At 45.3% G+C, this 14401-nt stretch overlaps 1 protein-coding gene across 4 annotated transcripts in view; it reads right to left on the reverse strand.

Annotated features, from left to right (window-relative positions):
- The window catches only part of Ncald (neurocalcin delta), a 414228-nt gene that overhangs the window by 375114 nt on the left and 24713 nt on the right, over positions 1-14401 (reverse strand). The window lies entirely within an intron of this gene.

The raw sequence follows: 14401 nt of genomic DNA on the forward strand, positions 1-14401 counted from the left end.
TCAGAGAAACCCTGTCTCGAAAAACAAAAACAACAACAAGAAAAAAAAAATGTATGGTTGTGCACATGGCTGAAAAGGCTAGAATAGGACATCAAAGGTCTTCCTCCATGACTCTCTGCATTACTGCCTTGAGACAGGCTCTCTCATCCCTAACAGGTCAGCCAGCTTTCAGAATCCACCTGATTCCACCCCACCCCAGCCCAGTACTGTGGTTACAGCAGGACAGCATGCTGGGGACTCCAACTCAGGTCCTCACACTTACATAACAAGTGTTCTTACCCATGGAACCACCTTCCTCACCCTCCCTATTCCCGATTTTGGTTCTTCCATGCTGTCTTTGGAATCTCCATTAGTTGGCAACCAGTTAGAATGACCCTCCCCCATTGCTGTATTTTCTGCCTCCTTATCCTGGAGTATTTCTATTCTACTTTCTGAGATTTTTATTCATTTTGTTTTGTTAAAGACAAGTTCTCAAACCCTTCAAGATTATTCATTGTCTCATAGCATTAACTTCCAATGATTTCTGTTTTCTCAGAGTCTCATTTGTATCACTAGTGCAATATTTTGGTTCAAAGAGTGAGAGAGCCTCTCTTAATTTTCTATAATACTATCCTGAAGTTATCTTGTTAAGACTGCCTTCAGTCGTTTGTATTCTTTTTTCCTTGGAATTGCTTTTTTTTCCTTTTCCCCATTCTTATCTCTAGTCTCCATGTAAAATAAGCTCCACAACCCTCTGGTGATAATTCACAACCATTAAAGAGATAAGTGGAAATGTGTCCACAGAGTGGGAGGAACTCACGGTGCACAGCGTGCTGGAGCCTGCCTTGTTGGAGGAGGTGCCAGCATCTCCCCCTTTGTTGTCAGTTCCCCTGGTACACATAACTTCCCATTCCTGCCTTGCTTCTACATGAACACCGTTCAGCATACCACCTTCACTAATGGCCAATGAGACACCTTTCCACCATTGCCATGCTTCCCCTACGTACATGCTCCTTGCAAAGTCTACCATCATGGCCTGGCCTGCCGCTGTTTTATCCCCACTCAAAAGCAGCCATTTTGTGTCCTCCCCTCCCCCAGAAAATCTCTTGCATGAGATTGGTTTTGTGGTGTGGTTTTTATGCTATTCCTTGGCCCCTAATTAGCCAGATACTCTTTGGCCACAGTCCTTTCAATCCAGGGCCATCAATAGCTGAGTGGATCTGGAGTTTGGGGGGGGGGCACAACCCCAGCTCACTTAGAATTGACTGTAAGACTTATGCAAAAACCCTAAACCTCAAGTTTGTTGACACTTCCCCACATGCTGCCTGCATCCCCAGCTCTGTTACTCTTCCTCACGTGTCAGGATTTTGCTCCCTGTCCCTCATACTCTTGGTGTTTGTAACATTTGGGCAATGTTCTGTATAGAAAGGTATCTTGGCTGAGGTTTTATTGCTGTACTTCTTCCAACGCATCCTAATAGTAGCACTTCCCACGGGTCAAGCAGGTTCAAACCACCACAGAAGGACTAACAATAAGCACTGTTTGAAGAGGCATGTTTAATGACATACAACTCAATCCTTTACTTTTCATATTCTTTAAGTGAAGGGATTTGAGAAGGCTGACTCCATGACAGGCTTCAAATCATCAGTTCAGGAGACTAGGTCTAAGAGCTGGGCAAGCCCAGGAAAGCCCAGGCAAGTCAGTTACTAGGGGGGAAAAAAACAAAAACAAAACCAGACTTCAGGCAGCTAGTCAGAAACTGCCCTGCCAATCAAAGCTGCCCCTCCACCTGGCCTGAAGTAAGGACAATGGGTCAGCAGCAGTTTCCAGACTTCCCCAGCAACAGTTTCCAGACTTCCCCCAGCAACAGTTTCCAGCCCCCATACCCTGGTAATGATTCTGGAATGTCTCTAGAGATGGAGTAAGAATTCCCCTAATGTGCTTTTTTTTTTTTTTTAAAGATTTTTATTTATTTATTTTATGGATATGAGTACACTGTAGCTGTCTTCAGACACATCAGAAGAGAGCATCAGATCCCATTACAGATGGTTGTGAGCCACATGTGGTTGCTGGGAATTGAACTCAGGACCTCTGGAAGAGCAGTCTTAACTGCTGAGCCATCTCTCCAGCCCTCCCTAATGTGCTTTAAATAGGGCCTTCAAAGCTCACTTAGTTGTCTCCATCTTGGAATGAGAGACCCCAGCATTCTGGACTTCTGCAGAATCAAACACTCTTTGCTTTTACATACTATTTGAGTCCGTGTTATCATGGTCATTTACATAACAATTCTCAAAAGACAAGAGTAATATCACCTAAGCATTTCTCATAGACCTTGCAACATGATATGAGTCTCATGTGCACATTTTGCCAACATCCCAGAGTGAAGAACTCGAGCAATAGATTCCAAATATTGTACTAAGACTGAAGAGGTCAGCTCAGGAACTTTGCAAAATTCCACCAGCCCCCTCCCCTCCTGGAAGAGAAAGGCCATAGAGCACATAGGCATCCGAGGGAGGGGCTAATTACATTCCTCAGACCACAGGAGGGTGGGGGGACCGATTGGCGACCACCTACAGACAAGGGAAGTCCTTGACACCTCATTCCCTAGAAACCAATCAGTTTAAAAGTCACACTGTCAATCACATTGTGCCTAATGGCTCCTACTCTGAAGACTGCATAAAAACTTGCCAAAAGGGCTGCACAGGATCTCTCTCCTTTGTGTGCTGGGTGACCCCAGCATGCTGGAACAATAAAATTCCTCTTGCTTTTTCATCAATCCCCAGCTCCGAATTGTTCACTCGGGGGTCTCCAGTAAGTTAAGGCTCACCAGAGTCTTATAAGACCAAACCAGGAACAAATCTCACTGACCAAGCCTCTGAAGGGGACCTTGTTCATACTAAAACATCTAATATAACCACTTCCATACTGAAAATGAAATTGACCACCTCAGAACAGCGATCTGTCAAAAAGTCAGACATTGTAGCAAGCACCGGGAACCCCAGTGAGACAGAGACGGGGCTCGACAGATCGTAGGCTAGCCAATCAATGAGTTCCAGATTCAATGAAAGACTCTATCGCAAACACTAAAGTGGAAAAAGATGGAGGAAGATGCCAAACATAAACCTCTGGTGTCCACGTGCACACACACGCACATTCATCCATACACACATGCACACATGTGCACACACATATGTGCACACACACGTACATTCATCCATACACACATACACACACACACACACACACATATGTGCACACACATATGTGCACACACATACAGGAGCACATATACGTGTAAGAGATTAATTTTTTTCCTTACAAACAGGTTTAATGGCTGTGTGTCTGGCTCCCTCTTCTTCAGGGTCCTTGCTGTTGGAGTCCTTTGTCAGATAAGCCTTTGTGACTTCCTGGAATTCTGGAAAGCTTAAACATTAAACATAGCTATTTCTTAATTTACTTTCTGCCTCTCTTTCCCACTCCTTTCTAAATTAGCTATTCAGAAGGAGAGTGAAGTTCAGCCAGTATGAAATGTGCAAAGTCCCCCTGCATTGGGGATAAAAGACAAAAGGCAGTGAGGAGAGTATTGTGCTACTCCTAGCCCTGATTGGGGTGTGCTTACACACTTTGTGGCCAAGGTGGTGGCTTACGCCTTTAATCCCAGCACTCAGGAGGCAGAGGCAGGTGGATTTCTGAGTTCGAGGCCAGCCTGGTCTACAAAGTGAGTACCAGGGCTACACAGGGTTCCTCTGTGTAGCCAGGGCTACACAGAGGAACCCTGTCTCAAAAAAAAACCCAAAAAAAAACAAAAAAAACAAACAACAAAAAAATGCTGAGTTACTTTTACTTTGTTCATGTGTTCCTTTGTGCAACACCAAGATTATTATTTTCCAGCACACAGACACACAACACATCCACACATACACACAAACTTTAAAACCTCAGTGGCTTGTCATTGTCCTTAAAGGAAGAGTGGATGGGTAAAGGAGATGGCTCAGTCTGTATGTGCCTGCCATGCAAGCACAGCGAAATTGAGTTCAGGTCCCCCAGCACCCATGTAAAAACCAGGCACCATGATACAAATCTGCAACAACAGCGTGCATAGGGCAGAAACAAGCAGACCCCCAGAGCTCACTGGCCAGGCACCCCACCCAAGCCAGTGAGCTCTTGGCTCAGTAAGAGACTGTGTCTCAAAAGTATAGTGGAGAAAAATAGAAAGACACTCAACACACACACACACACACACTTTTTTTTCTTCAAAAGGAAGACTTTCACGTGGCTCCTCCTGCTCTCTGGGGCACAGCCTTGGTAAATACTGTTTTCCCAGGCCCCATCATGCTGGCTCTCCTTGGGAGTATTTTTTCTTCCTGGAATGCGTGGAATTACTGGAATGCTATTTACCCACAACCCCCTTCAACTAGTTATTTCCTACCTATTCACCAAATCCCAACTGTCCTAGCTTGCTTCCTGGTACAGTGATACACACTCTGAATGAAAGGGTTTGGATTTGGGGGAGTGAGGGTTTTGCTTAGGGTTTATAGTCCATCGCCATCAGATGCCTTTGTGTTGCTCCCCTTGGCTCATTCAGCTTGATTTTTATATAGCCTCAGCCAGCCGCTCAGGATAGTACCAACCACAGTGGGTTGGACCCTCCCTTATCAATGATTAATCAAGAAAATGCTCCATAGACATGCTCACAGGTCAGTGCTCAATGGATGTTCCCTCTTACCTGGTGACTCTAGTTTTGTGAAGTTGACCCAAATCAACCAACACAGCGGCTCATCTATGGAATCAGCAGGCTTCCTTAACTGTCCAAGAGAATTCCTTTCACTGCCTTTCTCCATAATTCTTTGTCATTGTTTGGCTTTAGACCTTGCAACAAGAGACTGAGGCGCATATTTCACAGACCAAAGCTGACCTGACCTCCAGATTCTCCCAGCATCCCTCAGTCCCTACCTGGTATACCCTGCCCCCAACTGTGAGCTTTCCAGCCCAGGAGTTAGGCTGGCCTTCCTCCGGAGGCTCTTCCCTATATAATCTAGAAATTTTGGACTCTCTCTCCTATCATTCTTTCTCTGCATGCACACTTTCTTTCTCTTCCGTTGTCCTCTCTCTCCCGTCACATGGAAAATTTCCAGGCCTCCTTCCTTGGGGTCAGTAAATGTGTCCATCTGAGAGCAGTTTCCCAATAAACCTGTGTTTACATATATACGTTTGAAATCTGGCTTGAATAAAATTGGCTCATTTCACCGGCTGGCGCCAAATCCAAGAGGAGTTGGGTCTACAGTCCGATGGCTCTGGTCTTTCCTGGCCATCCGGGGACTACTTCTCTGCCCCATCCGTCTGGAAACATCATTTCTTCGGCCTCCCAGAGTACCTGTTCCCAGTTACTGCCTAATCTGGGTCCAGGACCCTCTGGGCTTCCACTGCAGAGTCAAGGCCTCATCAGAGTTAATTCTACTCCTGAACAAAGACCTGGTCTTTGCTTGAGAGGAAACTTTGATACAAAGACATAGAGATGCTTGGTCTGAAGTTACCACCCCCAAATAAACCAATTGATCCCAAACTGTCGAATGGAACATCATTTCCATAATCTTGGGATCTCCGCAAGGCCTGGGGGAATAGATGCCACCAAATCTAAAACAAAAATTTATCCAATTTGGTCTGAACTCCCCATGTCCAACATTTTTGGGCTGACACTCTCGCCCCTTCTCCTCCTCCTTCATGGAAACACAGCTTTAGCCACTGCCCCAAACCAAACTGCTGATCTCTTGCCTGAGGCACATCACATAGGATTTCAGGGGTTGCCTATCCCCATCCGACTCCCATCCAAAACACACACACACACACACACACACACACATTGTATAACATTGTAAAACACCTGGACAAGGTAATCCATTACACCTGACTCAGGGTCACTTCAATCAGGTCTGGAAGTCACTGGAGCACCATCTGTACTAGACTCACACAGTCTACAATTCCAAGAACTTTCCACTGGCTAAGATTGGTCCACAGCAGAAAACTGAGACCCTTGACTGATCCTGCAATCTTAAGAGGCAGGACTTTCCCTGGAATTGGAGGGGTGCAGACACACCCCCTTCTTTCCAGGCCTGTTTGATCAAACCCAAGACTTGGGGGAGCTCCAGGTGGCTTGATTTCACCCATTTTTATGTATGTATGTATGTATGTATGTATGTATGTATGTAATTCTAAATTTTCAGTAGAATTGGAACCGAGGGGTCTCCTCAACCTTTCAGTGCAAATTTGGCCTCAGTATATACTGGACAAATGGCTGCTGTTACTCAAATTAGGAACCTTTAATTCTTAATTATCTAAACTGACTTAGAGAATTCCACCAGATGGAATGGTACCGTGGTCCAAGGTCCCTCCCCACAGAACTCACAGTTCACTTTAATCTTTCTCAAGGCCCTGGGTTACAACCCAGTCAGAGCCACAATGCCTGCTGTTTGGCCTACAACTGTATCTATTCCTAACTGAGATAGAATAAAAGTCTCCTGATTCCTGATTTTGGCCTACAACTTCTGTCCTCCAAGCCTGAAAAATCCTGTTTGTATCTTTAACATTCTAAAATCACATATTATATCAAAATATGTACGTGTGATTTTAAAAGGAATTCCAAACAGAAAAGTTAGCTTACATTCTATAATAATAATAAAGAGTTAATAGTAAAAAGTCAATGTTAGTTTTCATCTCTGAAAGATGAAAGAGGCCAGTTTTCATCTCTCCATCCTACAGTATTCTGTATGTTTTGTCAAAATTAGGCCTAAAACAAGTAACTCAAAGCAAGTAAACTTCAAGTTTGCTCAATGTAAAGTAATATTAAAAATTAGCTATGAAAACCGAATGACTGAATAAATGGGTTAAAATTACCATACACTTGCATGGCAGGACACACCCTAGAAATTTCCTTGGGTGTTACACAAATTGTCCCCCAGGAGTAAGCTGCATACAGCCTTATCACAGGAAGGAGGGATGCATGGGAAACAAGGCCTGACTGAAGTCTGCTGCTTCTGCCCCCAGCTGCATAGACCTGTGAAGCCCTGACAAGCCTTAGCTATGTAGCCAAACAAGAAAAATGCAGACAAAAAAAAAAAAACACAAAGAAAAACATCATAGGGTAAAGATTACTCCTCACCTGACAGGGGATAGATTCTCATGCCCAGTGGAAGATTTCAGTCTTCACCCACACTCTAACTGTCTCAAACAACAGAGATGCAAATAGCAATTACTCTGCCCTCAATGTCTTCAAAACTGACATATGAGGATGCTATGAACAGGGGAACCTAGTACCTAAGCCAACCACCCTACTGATTTGAGACCTGTGTGCTCTTGGTCATACCCTGTCATTCAATTCTTCCTCTGCCCTCCAAGCCTGAAAAGCTAATTCCAGGATCTATACCGTGACCACTCGTGCTCCCTTGTTAATGAAGGCTGCCCAGACACTCTGTCCTCAAACTCACCACCTCGGAAAGTTACTCTGAATATTCAAGCCTTTAGAATATATTACTCAGAATACCCTGTCTTTGACAGTTGGTTTTCCATCTGAGAGTCAACAAATGGTTTTATTAAGTGATGTCCTCAGATCCTTCAGGAGAGGATGGCTTAGATGAAGGAGAGTCTCTCCAGCCTGGGCTACGTATGGCTCTTTGCAAAGATAATTCAATCTCTACCGACATAGAGAACCCAAGGTCACCCTTAGACTCACTGTGAAACTACAGGAATACGTAGCCCAGGCTTTCTCTGTGTTTTCTAAGAAATTCCAAAAGCCAATATTGGTTAAAGCTCATTTAATGTGGTTATCTTACTTTACACATTATACCTCTAAACATCTAATCTATTTTAAATAGAGTGATATCACAAAATATGCTTACTGCTGTCAGTATGTGGTGACCTAGAGATTTGTCCGTTGACAAAAGGATTAAGGTGTCAGCTTGAGCCTTCTTTGTCAATTCAGTCTCTTACAGGTACATTATTTTCTACAGATTTGACACGGCTGACTGCTTTCATCTTTTATTTGTTGGTTGAGTAAATAGACTGAAATGTAGAGAACTTTTTAAAGGTTCTGCTAATCTGGTTAATTTTAGAAAATTTTGTAAAATTTTACTCCTGGCAAAGCAGTCACCATCTGTGGAAGTATACTTTTAAAATTACAAATCAGCCGGGCGTGGTGGCGCACGCCTTTAATCCCAGCACTCGGGAGGCAGAGGCAGGCGGATTTCTGAGTTCGAGGCCAGCCTGGTCTACAAAGTGAGTGCCAGGACAGTCAGGGCTACACAGAGAAACCCTGTCTCGAAAAACCAAAAAAAAAAAAATAATAATAATAAAATAAAATTACAAATCGAAAATCATTTATCTGTGGGGAATACAACTTAGAATTAAATTGTCTCTTCATGCAGCTTGATATTTATTATATAATCTTAGAATATAGGTATAACAGTTCAATGTTAACAAGTATATATTAAGCTATGTTTTCAAAATACTAGATAAGATCACTTAAGGTAATAATCCGTTTATAAATTTTAACTTAGCAAATTGTTCTCAACCAAAAATTGTGTTTTATTTGAAACTCTCTGTTTTTCTTCATTAAATAATACCCGATATTGTTTAATATTTGAAACAAATATGAAAAGTTCATCATACGTGTGAACGAGGACCATCCCTTAGAGACTGTGTACAGACTCACTCCTTGGGTGCTATACAAAGCTCTCAGGTGCTTGTCAGGCAGGAGCCTGGTGTAACAAACAGCTAACTGCAGCTACCTGATGCTTCTGCAGAACTCATGGTGATCTTGATATAAACGCTTTCTCCATGTAACTTTGCTCTTATATCTCCCCAAGAGCTGTGCAGTCATCACCTCCTGACTTGGGTTCTGGATCTTTGCCAGCTGTTAAGTTCTATCGTGATTCCTTGGATGGGCCCTCCTCTGAGCACTCTTAACTGCTTGCTACCCTTCTGTCAGCCTTGAAGCAGTCACAGAGAGATCAATACCCCTTGACCACTAAAAGCAGTTTGGGTGACCTTTGAAAGGGGACTGATGGGCCATGGACCATCTAGTTCATCCCTTCTTGCCACTCTTGGGGGACTCAGAACTAAAACAGCTGGACTGAAGCATCAGTTAACATCTCTGTCTTACCAGCCTGCTCAGCTTAAAGCTCAGGACCAGCTTGTCTCTGTCTGCTGCAATATCCACAATTAAAACGGATTAGCTGCGACTGCTGCTGAGGACAGGACCTGTGCCCTCCTCTGTGAGCATACTGCCTCCACACCAACAAATCTTAACTGGGTTAAACCAGGGTCAGCTAAAGTCTCTTGTGATTCTCTCCCGCTCTGTCTCCTCCCAGGCTCACTACTTTCGCCCTTATTATTCTCATACTTCCGTTGTTACCTTGTTTTTAAAATGTTTTACTTACTGAACATCCCCCAATTATACGCAAACAAAATGTTCCAAGCAAGCTCTCACAACAGCTCTCGCCCTACAACAGTTCCATTTACTCCTGATGCATCTGTACAAGGACTTTGGCTAAACTGGAACTTCGTGCCTTTCATCCCAGGCCAGATACAATTCCTTACATCAGCTCTCCATTTTCTCCGGCTCCCTGTCTTTGCTGCTCCGTGCTTCTGCCTACTTCTGCTGGTTCATTTCGGTGAAGCGTGTTGGCAATGGGACCAGTCACTGTCACTTTGAATCAACTCTATGCCTTCTTTCTCTCACTGGCCCACTCCATCTCTCCTCATCCCTCAGTCTCACCAGGAAATCTCTCAGCTTCGCTCCATAGCCAAGACATCTGCTTATGGCCCTCAAACAAGTATTTTCCAAGTCTCTTCAGGAATACAAGACAGCAATCACCTGATCTATTGCAGCAGCTCACCAAGGTAAGACTCCGCCCCTCTGATAAAGACCCTCTTCAACAGAAGACAGCTGTAACACCCCTGCCTCACATTTTAGAGTTAGGAACGATAACTTCCTGCTGGAAGACTACACATCCTAGCTTCCCTTGCTGACTATGGCAGTCGTTTCCACCCCAGTAAGAGGCCACATCCCATCTTTTTCTGTAGGTACCTTGGTCATCTTTACAGACTGAATGGCAAAACTGCCCCCTTGCTTGGATGAATGTGATCCTGCCTAAGTTCAGACGCAGCCTCTCTTCCTTTCCATCTTCCATCTCTCTGCAGCTGCCTTTAATAATCTAGCAGTCACCCTCGTGTTTATGAGTGCATCTTTGGCCCACGTGTCTCTGCTAGTTCCTGACCTGCAGGTCTAGTAGAGCATTTGCTCGATGTTCCAGGCTTTGCAGGTTGCAAGGCGTTCCTAATGGGTACTAAATTCTCACTAGAGAACTATGCCGTCACTCTAGTATGGGTTTTCATGTTGTTGGTTTTTTCCCCCCAGTTCCAGGAATTAACTCAGGGCCTCATGTATGCTAGTGTTCTGCCACCTAGTCTGAACTAGTCTGTTTAATTTCTTGTAGGTATTTATTTTATTGCATGTGTAGGAGTGGTTTGTCTTCATGTGTGTGTGAGGACCATGTGTGTGCAGTGCCTGTGAAGAGGAAGGAATAGGAATTCCAGAACAGAGTTACAGATTGTTGTACACCACTATGTTGGTCCTGAGAATCAAACCCTGGTCCTCTGCAAGAGCGGTAAGTGCTCTTAGCTGCTGAGGCAGGTCTCCAGCCCCTAGCTGGTTTTGTTCTTTAAGTCACTCTTCATGGATGGTGATGGAGTGCCTCACCTGTGAAACAGGATTCCTGCAAGGTTACAGACAAGCTTGCTCCACCTTGCCTGGCTCTCCTGGAAAGAAATATCTGTTGGGACATCCTGTCTCACCTTGGGTGAGCAACTTCAGGAGGGTGGGACCACAGTGGGCGGGGACCATGAGCTACTATAGACTTGCAACTCTTTCCAGCCTCCATCCCCCTGTAAAGAGTCACAGTTGTCTTTTTGTCTCTGGCAGACCATTGAATTTCCTTCAAGAGAGACTCTGCCTCTTGCCTCATGTCTCTTGAAGGTCTCTTGTCTCTTTTCTGCCTCCTGTCCCTTTAAGCAGCCATGGTGATCTAAGAGGCAGGAGTGCTGCTTTTCATGGAACAGTAGAGGTGGTTTTCATTGTGAAGAGGGAGGGTGTTGACGGAATTGATCAGTTGAAGCAGGCATTTCTAGTTGCTGTTATGTCCATTTTCTTCTATTTATTTTAGTAAGGGGCCAAGCTCTTGCATGCTTCTTCAACCTTCTGTACAGAGCGAAATTAAGAAACAGAGACCACAAAAAGAGGTGAAGCTGGTGTAAGTGTGAGCACTGGAGTCTGTCTCAGCATTTGCATTTTGACGTGTGTGTGTGTGTGTGTGTGTGTGTGTGTGTGTGTGGAGTGTGTATCTTTGTGGAATGTGTGTGTGGAGAGTGTGTGAGTGTGTATAATGTGTGTGTAGAGTGTGTTGTGGAGTGTGTGTATGTGTGTGGAGTGTGTGTGTATGTGTGTATAATGTGTGTGTAGAGTGTGTGTGGAGTGTGTGTGTAATGTGTGTGTAGGGTGTGTTGTGGAGTGTGTGTATGTGTGTGTGTGGAGTGTGTGTCTGTGTGGAGTGTGTGTGTGTAGAGTGTGTGTGTAGAGTGTGTGTGTGTAGTGTGTGTGTAGAGAGTGTGTGTGGAGAGTGTGTTGTGAAGTGTGTGTATGTGGAGTGTGTGTATGTGTGTGTGTGTGTGGAGTGTGTGTGTGTGTGTGTGTGTGTGTGTGTGTGGTACGTGCATGAGCACCATGTGCATGTACCTAGAGAAGGTGGGAGAAGTGCTGGGGTTGCCGGCAGTTGTCAGCTACCCCATGTGGGTGCTGAAAATGGAATCTAGGTCTCCTCTGTAAGCCAAAGCACTTCTAACTGCTGCACCACACTATCTCTCCAGCACCCCTCCCCCTCTCTTTGGATTTTTGGTGAGCTGAACTTGGGAAGCTAAAGCTTCTGATGGCTGCCTAAGCAGCCCTGAGCTGGAGGCTTCCGGCACTCATCTCACACAAGAAGAGTGGAAAGGCAAAGAAGAGGAGCCAGCAGACAGGTGTAGGGTTAGTAGGAGAATGTGAGGAAAATGCTGAGGCAGGGGGAGAGCTGCACGGAAGGAGCTCTGCTTAGTGGGCTTGTATGGACACTGAGGTAAGTGCACGGGGACTGAGGAAATATGCTTTTTAGAGCTGGGTCACTTCTGAGTGCACCATGGTCCAAGCCAGCATGAGTCTCAGACCAACTTGAGAGTTATTACGTGTCCTTTCAGGGGAGGGGCTGCACTTCTGGTTCCTGATCCACCATGGGCCCACCCTTACTCTTAAAGGGAATTCTCTTCAGTCTCAAGACTTTGTATAGAAATCCTTAAGACACTTACTTGACAGGGGTACCTGGCTGTATGCCTGATTTTTCTAATCTCTACTCAGAAGATGGCGGATAGGATGCTTCAAGCTGCAGCTGCCACATTGGACTGCAAGGCCCTCGTTAACTCTTTAACAATGAACCTAAGAACTAAAAACGGAACGACAATGGAAGCTGAGAGCCTGGGTCCTGAAGGGACACACACTGTCTGATCCGGTTCTGATCACTCCAGACAGTTTCTGGAAGAAAAAGATGAGAGTGATCCTTTAACCTGCTGGTGTCAAACTGGTGTCCAGCAGCCCAAAACTTCCTAACTGAGGAGACCACCCATCGTAAAAATAAATGCAGCTCCTTCCACCTTGCAACTTCCTGAGGAAGAAAGAGATGGATCCACGGAAGTGAAAACTCACCAGGACTGATCAATCCAACTGCGTCCCTCCGAGAGCAAGTGTCTTAGGAACTGGGAAGTTACTTATCTGTAGCTTTTCCACATGTGTGTGCATATATACACATCAGAGTGTACATACAGGTGCACAGGCCCACATGCATGTACCATGTGTGTGGAGCAGAGGACAACCTCAGGGCCATCCCTCAGAAATGCAGTCCACCTCCTTCTCAGGTGGCTTCTCGCCCTGGTCTGGAGCTCACCAGCTCCGCTGCACTGCTGGCGAGTAGCCCCAGGATCCTCCTTCTCTGCCTGCAGCACTGGGGTTGTATTGTGCATTGCTACATGGACTCAAGACAGCTCAGGTCCCCTTGCTCATGTGGTGAGCAGCTTGCCAGCTGTCCCATCTCCCCATAACTTCTACCTCTCAATTCTATGGCTTATAGCATGCAATTGGCAAGTTTGTGTAAGTGAAATTAGCTCAGTGAGAGATAAACAAGTGAAAGATAACATTAAAGAAACATGGTGTGTGCCAGGGGAACTGTGAGTATAATTTCTGTGACCCTTACAAGAGGTTGGAAGTTGGCATTGGGCTCATTGCCAATAAGGAAATGGGGCGGGGGTCAGGAAGGTAAGTAGCTCTCCTGGGGTCTCTCAGACACAGATTATATGATTGGATTAAATCTATCTGCTTCCTCCTGCTGTGCTCTGATAGTCACATGACAGGGGCTGGCCAATCATAGTCCTCTACCTTCTGTGACAATGATTGTCTCCGGGAGAGAAAGAGATTCAGCTGGGCCTCTTCCATGTGTCTCATGAAAATGATCAGAACTGCTTATAGGCGTTCCCTTTTCTCTAAGAGCTGTGAGGACTCTGCACACTCCAAACTGTGTGTGCAGTGTGACCCTTGTGTGTGGGCTCTGTGAGGAGCAAATGGGCTGAGACCTAGGTCAATAGAGATGCAAAAAGACAGGGCAGTGTGAGGAAAGCTGACACCTCCATCCCAGGGAACCCCCAAAGCCTACAAATCAACTCTAAACAGCAGACGCACCTTCCTTTGCTGAGCCCATGCTAAACTCATAATGCAAGGCTTCCAGGAGTCGTCATAGGAAAGTGAACCACTTCTAAGGCAGTGGAGGAAGGGGGCGGGGGCAGGTAGAAAAGAATGCCCTGGGTGGGTGTTCTTTTCTATGAGATCTAATGAAGATTAGATCTTAACTTCCGGTGTCTCCCCTGCATATCTTAAAGTTTAAATGTATATTTGTGTGTTGGGGAAGGGTGGTAGGTGCCCACATGCCCCAGCAAGTGTGGGGGTCGAAGGACAACTTTTGAGAGTCAGTTTTTAGGTCCCAGAAACCAAACTCAAGTCATCAGGGTTGACAGCAAGTGCCTTTACCCTCTGAGCTATCTCTCAGACCTGTAAATGTGTTAGTTTACAAATAAATAAGCTGGAGGTGTTATCTCCGGGGGGGGGGGCTCCCCCAGGCTCCACCCAGGAACCTGGCAACAGTTTCAGTTATCTGTCACCTTCCCTGCCAGGTGCAGGTGGCAAAGAGGAGGACACTGCTACCCCAGCTCTCTCTGTGTTTCCATGTGTTATCTCTCTCCTCTCTCTCTCTCTCTCTCTCTCTCTCTCTCTCTCTCTCTCTCTCTCTCTCTCTCTCTC

Source organism: Mus caroli, chromosome 15 (assembly GCF_900094665.2).
Source record: "Mus caroli chromosome 15, CAROLI_EIJ_v1.1, whole genome shotgun sequence".
Taxonomy (NCBI): Eukaryota; Metazoa; Chordata; class Mammalia; order Rodentia; family Muridae; genus Mus; species Mus caroli.